Source organism: Dendrobates tinctorius, unplaced genomic scaffold, assembly GCF_039654945.1.
Source record: "Dendrobates tinctorius isolate UK_male_01 unplaced genomic scaffold, ASM3965494v1 ptg000211l, whole genome shotgun sequence".
Lineage (NCBI taxonomy): Eukaryota > Metazoa > Chordata > Amphibia > Anura > Dendrobatidae > Dendrobates > Dendrobates tinctorius.
In genome coordinates this window covers 15,733,065-15,747,286 of record NW_027361878.1, presented here as the reverse complement: position 1 = coordinate 15,747,286, position 14,222 = coordinate 15,733,065, and positions in this window count along the sequence as shown.

Below are 14,222 nucleotides of genomic sequence, written 5' to 3'. Positions count from 1 at the left end.
TTGTGCAGCTAATGACTCTCCTAATGGCACTAAAGATTCAGCTGCAGCCAACACCATGCTGCCTGACCCAGCAGATATTGCATCCACTTTAGCTGCAATTACTGGAGCAAGTGTTTGTGCACCAATGGAAAGCATGTTCCCAAGAGCTGCTACACCCTTTCTGGCAGCTGTGCCTACCGCATCTGACACTGCTGTCAGTACCTGACCTGCAAGATCAACTCCTTTGGCTGCAATTGAACCCACAATATCAGAATTGGAGCTAACAGTTGAACCTAATATTTTGACCCCTTTAACTGCAGCAACTGTGAGTTCTGGAATTGGAATCAAGTTCCTTATTATCTGTAAATGAGAAAAAAATGATCATTAACATATTTACTTAAATAATTAATGACCTACAGTCAGTATATTGCATCATGAAATACTGATCAGTGCACCCAACTTCCAGTCTATAGGGACCAAATACACTTGTATTGGTGTCGAGGAGAAAAATAAACAAATTCTTTTTGGGATAAGTAAAGATCTGACCTATAAAATTAGTCTCTTTTAGGGATGAAAGTTTTATTTTCAGATTTTGTTGTATTTATTTTCTTACTCCTATTGTTGCTTAACCCCTTAGTGACGGAGCCAATTTGCAGCTTAACCCCTTTCCTACATTAGACGTACTATTCCGTCCATGTGACCTGGGACCTAAGTCCCAAGGACGGAATAGTACGTCTAAGCGCGATCAGCTGCGCTCACGTGGTGAGCGCAGCTGATCGCGGCCGGGTGTCAGCTGATTATCACAGTTGACATCCGGCACTATGTGTCAGGGGCGGTCACGGACCGCCCCCGACACGTTAACCCCTGGCACACTGCGATCAAACACGATCGCAGTGTACGGGGGTTTAGGGAAGCATCGGGAGGGAGGGGGCTCCCTCCGTGCTTCCCTGAGACCCCCACAGTAGCGCGATGAGTAGCACGATGTGCAGCGCTGCTGCGGGGGTCTCCTTCCCTGCAGGTCCCCGAATCCAAAATGGCGGCGGGACCTTCAGGGGCCTGCAGGGAGGCGGGTTCCTCATGCCTGCAAAGCGCCGGCATGAGGAAGCCTGCAGCACTGCCTGTGACAGATCGCTGATCTGTCACAGCGATCTGTGATGTGACAGATCAGCGATCTGTCACATGACAGTTATGTCCCCCTTGGGACATTGTAATAAAGTTTAAAAAAAAGTGTAAAAATAATTTATAAAGAAAATCTCTAAATAAATTAAAAAAAAATATTCCTGAATAAATTCATTTTTTGAAAATAAAAAAAAAACAATAAAAGTACACATATTTGGTATCGCCGCGTCCGTAACGACCCGCCCTATAAAACTGTCCCACTAGTTAACCCCTTTATTGAACCCCTTAAAAAATAAAAATAAAAAATGAAGCAAAAAATAAAGCTTTATCATCATACCGCCGAACAAAAAGTGCAATAACGCGCGATCAAAAAGACGGATATAAATAACCATGGTACCACTGAAAACGTCATCTTGTCCCGCAAAAAAAGGCACCACACAGCATCATCAGAGAAAAAATAAAAAAGTTATAGCTCGCAGAGTAAAGCGATGCAAAAATAATTATTTTTTATATAAAATTGTTTTCATTGCATAAACGCGCCAAAACATAAAAAAAGACACAAAGGAAGTATCTGTGTAATCATACTGACCCGAAGAATAAAACTGCTTTAGCAATTTTACCGCATGCGGAACGGTGTAAACGCACCCCCATAAGAAATTCATGAAATGCTGGTTTTTGTTCATTCTGCGTCCCAAAAATCGGAATAAAAAGCGATCAAAAAATGTCACGTGCCCGAAAATGGTACCAATAAAAACGCCAACTCGTCCCGGAAAAAGTAAGACCTCATATGACTCGGTGGGTCAAAATATGGAAAAATTATAGCTCTCAATATGTGGTGATGCAAAAACTATTTTTACAATAAAAAGCATCTTTTAGCGTGTGACAGCTGCCAAACATAAAAACCGCAATAAATAGTAAATCAAACCCCCCGTTATCACCCCCTTAGTTAGGGAAAAATAATAAAACTAAAAGAAAATGTATTTATTTCCATTTTCCCATTAGGGCTAGGGTTAGGGCTAGGGGTGTGTTGGGGTTAGGGTTGGAGTTAAAATTGGGGGTTTCCACTGTTTTGACACATCAGGGGCATTCCAAACGCGACATGGCGTCCGATCTCAATACCAGCCAAAAAAGTGATTTTTTAATTGTACGACTGTACGTTATAAATTTCTGTGAAGCCCTTGGGGGTTCAAAGTTCTCACCACATATCTAGATAAGTTCCTTGGGGGGTCTAGTTTCCAAATTTGTGGGGGGTTTCCACTGTTTAGGCACATCAGGAGCTCTCCAAACTTGACATGGCATCCGATCTGAATTCCAGCCAATTTTGCAGTGAAAAAGTCAAACGGCGCTCCTTCCCTTCCGAGCTCTGCCATGCGCCCAAACAGTGGTTCCCCCCACATATCAGGTATCAGCGTACTCAGGACAAATTGCACAATAACTTTTCCAGTCCAATTTCTCCTGTTACTCTTGGTAAAATAAAAAAATTGAACCTGAAGTAATTTTTTTGTGAAAAAAAGTTAAATGTTAATTTTTATTTAAACATTCCAAAAATTCCTGTGAAGCACCTGAAGGGTTAATAAACTTCTTGAATGTGGTTTTGAGCACCTTGGGGGGTGCAGTTTTTAGAATGGTGTCACTTTTGGGTATTTTCAGTCATATAGACCCCTCAAAGTAGCTTCAAATGTGTAAAAATAAAATGGTGTTGTAAAAATGAGAAATCGCTGGTCAACTTTTAACCCTTATAACTTCCTAACAAAAAAAAAATTGTTGGTTCCCAAATTGTGCTGATGTAAAGCAAACATATGTGAAATGTTACTTATTAAGTTTTTTGTGTGCCATATCTCTGTGATTTAAGAGCATAAAAATTCAAAGTTGGAAAATTGTGAAATTTTCAAAATTTTCGCCACATATCCAATTTTTTCACAAATAAACGCAAGTTATATTAATGAAATTTTACCAGTAACATGAAGTACAATATGTCACGAGAAAACAACTTCAGAATCACCGGGATTCATGGAAGCGTTTCAGTGTTATTACCTCATAAAGGGACAGTGGTCAGAATTGTAAAAATTGGCCCGGGAGTTAACGTGCAAACCACCCTTGGGGGTGAAGGGGTTAAAGGGAATGTGCCATCCAAAAAAATATTTTTTTTCTCTTCAAAATCAGATCTAAATAATATGTTATTGTTATCAGTGCACAGTTTGCTCTGTCTGAATACATTGCAAGATTAGAAATATAACTTTAAAAAAAAATAGAGAGAGATTTATCACTATGGGGAGCATCTTCCTGTCCAGACATCAATCTGCTATAGTAAAACTTACTGGGATTACGTTAGCTGTAAAATATGGGCAGTAACTAGTGACATCACTATTTTCCTCCCCTTTTGGATGTTTACCAACACCCAAAAGAGGAGTGTGAATAATAAATACAGGAGTCTGAGTGCATTGCCATTTTGTTTGGGACTGCACTGTGATCTGGCCATGAAACTGTTGCAAAGGAGCTGTGAAGACAGTGGATCAGCCAGTACCAGACAAGCAGTGAGGACGATGGAGGATTGTAGACCCGCAGAGCATCCTGGAGGATCAGTGAAGAGTGTAAGAGCAGCGTGTAGTGGAGGCTGCAGTAAGGACAAGAGGGGGGTGGTGACATCATCCACTTTCTGCATAACAGGTCTCGGATGTTCAGGCTATACATACCGGAGTGGCTGCAGGAGATCAGGAGAGCTACTGGAGACCGACAAACTGATGTTTGAAAAAGACTCTAGCAGCTGCTGCCCCTGCTGTTTGCAAAACATCTGAGGAGCTGCTCCCTGCTCTGTGGGAGGAGCTGCTCCCTGCTCTTGCAAAACACATGACAAGCTGTTTGCTCTTTGTTAAACACCCGGCCTCACCTACAGCTGTGAATTGAGCTGCCCACAGTGGCGTGCCGAGTTTACAGCTGATGCTGCTGCAATGATAGAGATAGGGTCGACATCCGGACCGCTGTCTCTTATGTCCAGGGACTGCCGTAAATGAGCATGGAAAGTGTCGTTTAGCAGCCAGAAATTTAAAATGGCAGCCCACAGTAGCTGCATTAAAACAGGTTAAAAAAAAAAAACGATGTACACCACTGAGTCAAGCTTAGGTGACAATATCTTTTTATACTATTTTCTTTTTTACATTAAATGATCAAAAAACACAGCACCTTCCCTTTAAGGACTGGGCCAATTTTTACAATTCTGACCACCGTCACTTTATGAGGTTCTAACTCTGGAACACTTTAACGGATCCCACTGATTTTGAGATTGGTTTTTTTGTGACATATTTTACTTCATGTTAGTGGTAAAGTTTCTTTGATATAACTTGCCTTTATTTATGAAAAAAATGGAAATATGGCAAAAAGTTTTAAAATTTTGCAATTTTCAAACTTCTAATTTTTAGCCCTTGAATCACAGAGATACTGTATGTCACACAAAATAGTTAATAAATAACATTTACCACATGTCTACTTTACATCAGCACAATTTTGGAACCAAAATTTTTCTTTGTTAGGACGTTATAAGGGTTAAAAGTTGACCAGCGATTTCTCATTTTTACAACAAAATTTACAACACCATTATTTCTAGGGACCACCTCACATTTGAAGTCACTTTGAGGGGTCAATATGACAGAAAATACCCCAAAGTGACACCATTCTAAAAACTGCACCCCTCAAGGTGCTCAAAACCACATTCAAGAAGTTTATTAACCCTTTACATGCTTCACAGGAACTGAAGCAAGGTGGAAGGAAAAAAATAACATTTAACTTTTTTTTTTTTACAAACATTTTACTTCAGAACCAATTTTTCTTATTTTCCAAAGTGTAAAAAGAGAACATTAACCCCAAAATTTGATGTGCAATTTCTCCTGAATACAACGATACCCCATATGTGGGGGTAAACCACTGTTTGGGCGCACGGCAGGGCTTGGAACAGAAGGAGCGCCGTTTGACTTTTTAAATGCAGAATTGGCTGGAATTTAGATCAGATACCATGTCTTGTTTGGAGAGCCCCTGATGTGCCTAAACAGTGGAAACACCCAACAAGTGACTCCATTTTGGAAAAAAGACCTCTTAAGGAACTCATCTAGATGTGTGGTGAGCACTTTGAACCTCCAAGTGCTTCACAGAAGTTTATAACGCAGAGGCATCCTTGAGGCTGCGCAGACTCCCCGTCTGACCTGCGTTGAACTGACAGCATGGGAAAATGTTCAGAAACTTTCCCACGCTAAAGAGTTCATGTCCGATCAGGCGGGGAGGCTGCCCAGCCAGATTTTAATTCATTCTGCAGTGGTTTACAGCCGGGGCAGAAGCATTAGCACCGCTCCCAGATGTAAACTATTTAACCCCTTGAGATGGATTGCAGCGTGGGACATGACTGTAGGGTTTACAGGTATGGGATATTGTTGCTTTTTTATTTTGGATTTTTTACAGGAGAACGATGGCTTCGATTTGATTGGAAGTTAAATAAAGATGGCAAAAATGTGTGTTTAATTATTTAAAGTCTGTATTCTTAATATGTGTTTTTTAACACTCTCAGACTTGTGGATTAATAATGGATAGGCATCTTATTGACACCTCTCCATTATTAACCAGGCTTAATGTCACCTTACAATAGCAAGGTGACATTAACTTCTTATTGCTCCATATACCACCCAATACAGGGCATTGGGAAGAGAGAGGGTTAGTGCCGGAATAGGCGCATCTTACAGATGCACGTTTTCTGGGGTGGCTGGGGCATTTTTTTTTAGCCGGGGGGGCAATAACCAAGGTCCCTTTCTAGGCTATTAATATCTGCCCTCAGTTACTGGCTTTCCCTCTCTGGCGGAGAAAATTGCATGGGAGCCCACGCCAGTTTTTTCCGTGAATTAATCCTTTAATTTAGCACCTACAGCTCCAAAATTTTACAGACACACACTAATAACATTATTAGTGAGAGACATATATAAATCTAACAGATATGCAATGGTTTATTGTATGTAAGCCATGTCTCATAATATCCTATCAGGTTCTGTAATGATTTTCCAGAAGGCGACAATTGAATTATTGGCTATTCTACTATCTAGCTCTGTAAAAAATATAAATATATATGTCTCACTGGCATATATATATATATATATATATATATATATATATATATATATATATATATATGTGTTTTCACAAATATGTCCATTTCTCAAGCCGGCGTAGGGATGCCATACGGATGACACACGGATGCTTCCTCGCTTTGCACACTGATGACATACGGACCACTGATCAGGGAACACTTCTGCGATTCTCGTCCGTGTAAAACGGACCGTATTTTTATACATTGTGTGTGACTCCAGCCTTACCATCAAACTCTTTCTATCAGTATTTACAAATTAGACATTACAGTGCCTTGCGAAAGTATTCGGCCCCCTGGAACTTTTCAACCTTTTCCCACATATCATGCTTCAAACATAAAGATACCAAATGTACATTTTTGGTGAAGAATCAACAACAAGTGGGACACAATTGTGAAGTTGAACGAAATGTATTGGTTATGTTAAATTTTTGTGGAAATTCAAAAACTGAAAAGTGGGGCGTGCAATATTATTCGGCCCCTTTAACTTAATACTTTGTTGCGCCACCTTTAGCTGCGATTACAGCTGCAAGTCACTTGGGGTAGGTCTCTATCAGTTTTGTACATGGAGAGACTGAAATTCTTGCCCATTCTTCCTTGGCAAACAGCTCGAGCTCAGTGAGGTTTGATGGAGATCGTTTGTGAACAGCAGTTTTCAGCTCTTTACACAGATTCTCGATTGGATTCAGGTCTGGACTTTGACTTGGCTATTCTATCACCTGGATACATTTAATTTGTGAACCATTCCATTGTAGATTTTGCTTTATGTTTGGGATCATTGTCTTGTTGGAAGACAAATCTCCGTCCCAGTCAGGTCTTTTGCAGACTCGAACAGGTTTTCTTCAAGAATGGTCCTGTATTTGGCTCCATCCATCTTCTCAACAATTTTAACCAGCTTCCCTGTCCCTGCTGAAGAAAAGCAGGCCCAAACCATGATGCTGCTACCACCATGTTTGACAGTGGGGATGGTGTGTTCAGGGTGATGAGCTGTGTTGCCTTTACACCATACATATCGTTTGGCATTGTTGCCAAAAAGTTTGATTTTGGTTTCATCTGACCAGAGCGCCTTCTTCCACATGTTTGGTGTGTCTCCCAGGTGGCTTGTTGCAAACTTTAAACAACACTTTTTATGGATATCTTTGAGAAATGGCTTACTTCTTGCCACTCTTCCATAAAGGCCAGATTTGTGCAGTGTAAGACTGATTGTTGTCCTATGGACAGACTGTCCCACCTCAGCTGTAGATCTCTGCAGTTCATCCAGAGTGATCATGGGCCTCTTGGCTGCATCTCTGATCAGTCTTCTCCTTGTTTGAGATGAAAATTTAGAGGGACGGCCGAGTCTTGGTAGATTTGCAGTGGTATGATACACCTTCCATTTCAATATGATCGCTTGCACAGTGCTCCTTGGGATGTTTAAAGTTTTGGAAATCATTTTGTATCCAAATCCGGCTTTAAACTTCTCCACAACAGTATCACGGACCTGTCTGTTGTGTTCCTTGGTCTTCATGATGCTTTCTGTGCATCAAACAGAACCCTGAGACTATCATAGAGCAGGGGCATTTATACGGAGACTTGATTACACACAGGTGGATTATATTTATCATCATTAGTCATTTACGACAACATTGGATCATTCAGAGATCCACAATGAACTTCTGGAGTGAGTTTGCTGCAATGAAAGTAAAGGGGCCGAATAATATCGCACGCACCACTTTTCAGTTTTTGAATTTCCACAAAAATTTATAATAACCAATAAATTTCGTTCAACTTCACAATTGTGTCCCACTTGTTGCTGATTCTTCACCAAAAATTTACATTTGGTATCTTTATGTTTGAAGCATGATATGTGGGAAAAGGTTGAAAAGTCCCAGGGGGCCGAATTCTTTTGCAAGGCACTGTATATGCAGTCTCTTTACTCCTCCTTAATAGTTTCCGTACCAACTCGCTTAGAGAGACTCTGCAGGGCGGGAGTATCGACCAAGGGTCTTATTTCTGATATCTATAGGATTTCATTGGGCCCATACCCGGAGAGGTCTCCAAGACACTCCAATATGGACAGGTGGGAGGGTTTCTTGGGGGAATCTCTTTCTCTGGGTGTGTGGCAGGGGGTTTGGAGGAGAGCAGCTAAGACTTCCACTTGTTACACGTATTTGGAAAACCAGTTTAAATTGCTTATGTTTTGGTACCACGCTCCTTCGTTATTACATAAATTTACTCCTAATATATCTAGCCAATATTGGAGGTGCGGTTCTGATGATGGAGACGTAACCCATATTTTTTTGGACATGTTGAATTATTCAAAGGTTCTGGAGTAAGGTCAAAACTTTAGTCTTTGAAGTCACGGGTCTTCATATTCCATTAGACCCTAAATTCTATTTGCTCAATATCCCCCCATTCCAGATTGGAAGTAGGATTCAGAGGATTCTTTTACATCGGACCACAGCCGCAAGATGTTTAATAGCAAGGAAATGGAGGCTGGCTTATTCTCCGTCACTCAACAAGTTGTATCTCCGGATACAGGACATACGAAATATGGAGCACCTCACACCTTTAATAAACAATACGTTTGAAAGTTTTGAAGCAACGTGGAATCTGTGGGACGTATACTGGGCTCAGAAGGCCTAACAATGGTATTTACCCAGCAAAATGTACCATCTTTCCCAGAGACCTCATCTCCTTCCCTCCCTTCACTGTCTTGTCAATTCTATTTGCTTCTATATTTGTTAATTGATTTGCATTGAATGTTTACATGTATTATATCTTGGTTTGATTTCATTCTGTAAATTTCTATTGAAAAATCAATAAATATTCAATTAGAAAAAATACCATCATCGTCCATATCCTGTAAAGAGGAAGTCTGTTGTTTCCCTGATTTGTGGTTAACTAACTACGTTTAGTGGCATTCCTTTAACAGTGTTCGTTACACAGGAACAAATAGTTTTCGGCTGTGAAATTTGGATATTCTTGGTAATATGTATGGGTGAAGATGAAGAACCTTGTGCCACAGGTGTGCTGATAGTTACGGCCGGGTGCACTCCTCTTTAACCTTAGTTTTTCACGAGCATCCATCAATTTGTTTGGTTTTCCTCCAACACTGATCTGCTGCTTTCTAGAATTAAGTATCTCACGAGCATCTTGCATCTTACCCTTTATACAGACACGTGCATCTTTGACAACCTATTTCTCACCGACATCTTTTATGACAAGCTTCAGACCCGCATCCGTTACACCGACCTTCTGACGGGCACCAAACACATTCTGGTAATTGGTGGTGGGTAAACGACTAATCATTGTAGGCTAGATCCTGGATCTTATACCTCCCATAGCCACCGCTGTTTTTAATTCTGTAGGTTCCCATTCCTGCCGTCACCATGCCCCTTTTCCTGATCACTTCATCCAACGACTCGTCTGCCATATTTGAAGCTAAAAACATGCACCTTCCCAGCAGCAACTGTGTAGGAAGTCATGTTACTGTTTTCAAGGGTGTTTATGATGCCCGTAAAAAAAAAGGTTACACACTATGTTGATATGTACCTCCCAGGGGGAAAGGGTTGTCAGCCCATACTAAAGTGTATGGGCATTACAGGTGTTGGAGACCAGCTCCTTTCTTTTTTTTGAACCAAAGATTTTTTATTATATTCAAATGCCGTTTACATTACATGCAGGCAAAAGCCTATGCAAAATCCAGAACATATACAAAAAAAAATATACGACATTCGAGTTACCCCCCTCATAAGAAAGCCCCCCCTCCTCCCTGGCCCCCCCAGCCTAATTGCCATAAGACATTCTCAATAAGGTTGACTCTACTGCAACCACTTAGACCAAAGTTTTTCAAAATGCACCTCTTTGTGTCGTCGTCTATAAACTCTTTCTTCTAACCGAACTACATTGTTCACTCGTACAATAAATTCCCCAACCGTCGGGGGCTCGGCATCGATCCATTTTTGTGCGATCAGTTTACGGGCAACATATAAAAGTTTTGCTATAATTGGCTTATATGCATTTCCCACAGACACTTCCTCCACATACCCCAACACACACGTTATGGGGTCCCTTCCCACTCCACATTGGTATATCTTCTCAATTTGTTCAATAACCTCCCCCCAATATGAAGAGAGTCTTGGGCAGGACCAGAGCATGTGTAACATTCCCGCGGGTTCAACTCTACATCTTGGACATTCCGCATTGTCCCTCAGGCCCATTTTTTCCATAAGTTCCGGGGTTTTATACGTTCTATGTATAATGTACAGCTGCGATAGCCTACCCGGTTCACTCAATGAAAGTTTGGGTATATATTCTAATATAGTGTCCCATATTTCATCTTCTATCTGTCCCACTTCCCTCTCCCATTTAGCTTTTGCCTTTAGGGGAAACCTAATCATGTGGGAGTACAATAGGTCCCGGTAAATGGTGGAAATAACTCCCCTCGTACCCCCAGATGCGCACACATAATCCAACACAACATCTTTTTGTACCGTCATATGTGTCATATGTTTCTGTGCCTGGAATGCATGCCTGAGACCGAGGTATCGAAACTCCCCGCTGCTCGAGAGCCCAAACTCCTCTTTTAATACAGAAAATGGCTTGATTTCCGTCCCCTCCAGTAACTGCCACATATATTGCAATCCTTTCCTCTCCCAATCACCAAAATCCTTCAATTTACACAGTTCTGATAGGCTTGCATTATCCCAAATAGGCGTGTATGTCGTCAATTCCCCAATTCCTCTGAGACTCTTAATATTTTGCCATATTTTATGCATTAACCTAAAAGTAGGTAGTCCTTTTCCATGACTCACAAAGCATCCCGCCTCCAGACTCTGTATTAATATTTTTTTATTGGTCAGTTGGGCCAAAATTTTTCCCATAACATTTAAATTTCCCTCCTCTTGCCAACCTCTGAAGTGCTGCCCTTGCGTTGCTATAAAGTATATCCATGGGTTTGGTGCCGCCAGCCCTCCTTCCTCCTTCCCCCTTTGGAGCACTTCCAGTTTAAGTTTTGCTTGTTTTTTCCCCCAAATTAGTTCCCTAAAAATAGTATTAATTTTATAAAATCTTCTCTTTGGGATCCACACCGGGGTATTATGGAGAATATACACCAACTGAGGCATCATTATCATTTTAAGTAGGTTCGTCCTCCCTACTATTGACAATACTAGTTTACACCATGCTGTCATCTTGGCTTTAAATTTAACTAATAAAGGATCCAGGTTTAATTCGAGAAATCTAGATATAGGCATTGATACCCATATTCCGAGGTATTTAAATTCATTAACTACTTTCAGCTGTCCATCCACCCCACCTGTATGTGGACATCCCAATTCCCGGTCAATCCCCATGATACATGATTTGTCCCAATTAATTCTCAATCCGGAAAAGGATCCAAATCTTTCTATAAGGGCCATAACCTTAGTCAACGAATCTCCCCCATCTTGCAGAAAAAGGAGTATGTCATCTGCGTATAGGGCAATCTTTTCCTCCAGATTCCCATATCTGAAGCCCTGTATTTCTGTGGAGTTACGAATTTTAATCGCTAATGGATCCATCGCCACCGCAAATAGCAACGGCGATAAGGGGCATCCCTGACGAGTTCCTCTGAACAACCCAAACGACTCCGAGGTCTCCCCGTTAATCCTAATGTACCCCTTTGGATCCACGTATAATAATTTAATCCAGGAAATAAATCTATGTCCGAATCCCATTAACTTCAATACTGCCCATAGATAATTCCACTCTACCCTATCAAATGCCTTTCGTGCATCCAGCGAGGCCACCACCCTTTCCCCTTCATTATCTGCCAGGAGTTGTATATTTAGAAAGAGTCTACGTAGGTTAATGGCGGTAGATCTATTTTGTAAAAAACCCGATTGGTCTGGATGTATCAATTTTTGAACAACCCCAGACATTCTTATCGCCAACATTTTAGCTAATATTTTAATGTCTGACGTCAATAACGAGATGGGTCTATAGGATTCAACGGATGAGGCATCTTTCCCCTCCTTAGGAATAACCACAATCACGGCCTCCCTCATAGACCTCGGCAATGCCCCTCTCTCCGCTGCATCTTCAAATACCTAATTAAGTTTAGGTGCTACGACCTCTATTAGGTCCTTATATGCTTCTCCCGGGATACCGTCAGAGCCAGGTGACCTATTATTTGCCAATGACAGAATAGCCTTCTCCACTTCCTCTACAGTAAATAATTCTTCCAGATTCTGTTTATCAGTATCATCTAACTTAGGTATCTCTATCTCTTGTATCTATCCATTTCTTGTTCTCTAACCCCCAATTCTGAGGTATATAATTTTACATAGTATTCCCGGAAACATTCCAATATCCCAGAGGTGGCTTTATGAGTTACCCCATCCTCCTTGACAATTTTATATATCTGTGTGGACCCTTTCTGCGCCGCAGATATCACTGACAGTAAGTGTCCCACCTTTTCCCCTTCGTCATAGAACAGTGCTCTCTGGAATGCCCTTTTCTTGTCTATCCCTTGTAAATATAACTTATTTACTTCTTCTTGTGCTTCTTTTAATGCCTTTTTAGTGGCGATACTGGGCCTACGTATCATTTCCTCCTCTGCCCTGCTCAATCTGTCTGTAGTCTCTTGGTTTACCTGTCTCGTTTGTGTCTTACGTCTCAAAATATCTCGTATGAATAGTCCCCTTAAATATGCTTTCATGGTATCCCACACTATAAGTGAGTCAGCAGAACCTTCATTTAATTGGAAGAATTCAATAAGATCTTTTTTAATAATTTCCATATTAAGACATTTGAGCCATTCCGGATGTATTGTCCCCCCTACTCTCCTCCTTTTTCCCACTCCCAGTCTCAAACTAACTTCAATTGCCTTATGGTTGGAGATAACTCTCTGTAAATATTCCACCATCCCAACTATTCCGTCCATGCCCCTGTTACCTAATGCTAAGTCTATGCGCGATAAGGCATGATACGAGGACGAATAACACGAAAAGCATTTGTTCCCCTCATTCCGCACTCTCCATAAGTCTATCATACCCATCTCACTAACATATGTCCCGAATGGAGTCATCCTATCCTTCCTGGGGTTAATTCCCCCGTTTCCCACACGATCCCAATACTCGTTCATGACATTGTTAACGTCCCCTAATATTAACACCGGACATTCCCCTCCCCTCCCCGTCCACTCAAAAATCTCTTGTAGTTTCTTTTTCGAATATGGGGGTGGAATATAGAGTGCCACTATGATCACACATACACCAGAAATTCGGCATCTCAGGGAAACAAACTGCCCATCCCTATCTACGTAAGATTCAATTTCCTCGTAGTGAGCATGAGAATGTATCAGTACAGAGACTCCCCTCGCGTAGGCCGAATACATAGAGTGATAGGCCCGGGTAATCCATTTTTTCTCTAGCCATTTTTCTTTTCCTTTAATCAAGTGAGTTTCTAGTAAACACGTAATAGCTGGATTGTGCTTTCTAATTTCTGCCATGACTGCTGCTCTTTTACTTGGATCTGAAACCCCCCTCACATTCCAACTTAGAATTCTTGTATCACCACTCATTATGTCCTATGAACATCAGTTGTAGTCGGTCTCTTGTAGTCCCTTTATCACATTGCAGTATGAAAACTCTCCCACAACATATCCCCCCCATGATCCCCCCCGCCCCCCCTCTCCCCTCCTTCCCCGTATAACAGATTCTCTCTCTCCAACGAGAGGGGGTGCAACTGGCACCTAGCTACTGTGAGCCCTCGTATAGCCACTGAACCTCCTTCACTTGGGCGTACATCGCTCCCACCGTCACATACAAACATGCCCAATAGACCACATAACTTTTTCTAACATGGATAATTCAATAAACATATAAAAAAAAACCAAAAAAAAAAAAAAACCCAGGATCTACGACCCAAAAATAGATCTGAGTACCCAGGCGTCGCGGGGCACAGATTCAAAAATAGAGAAAAAATGTCCGAAAAATTCTTCTTCTTCAGCCTTTTCCTTCTTTCTCAGCCCTTAGTTTGG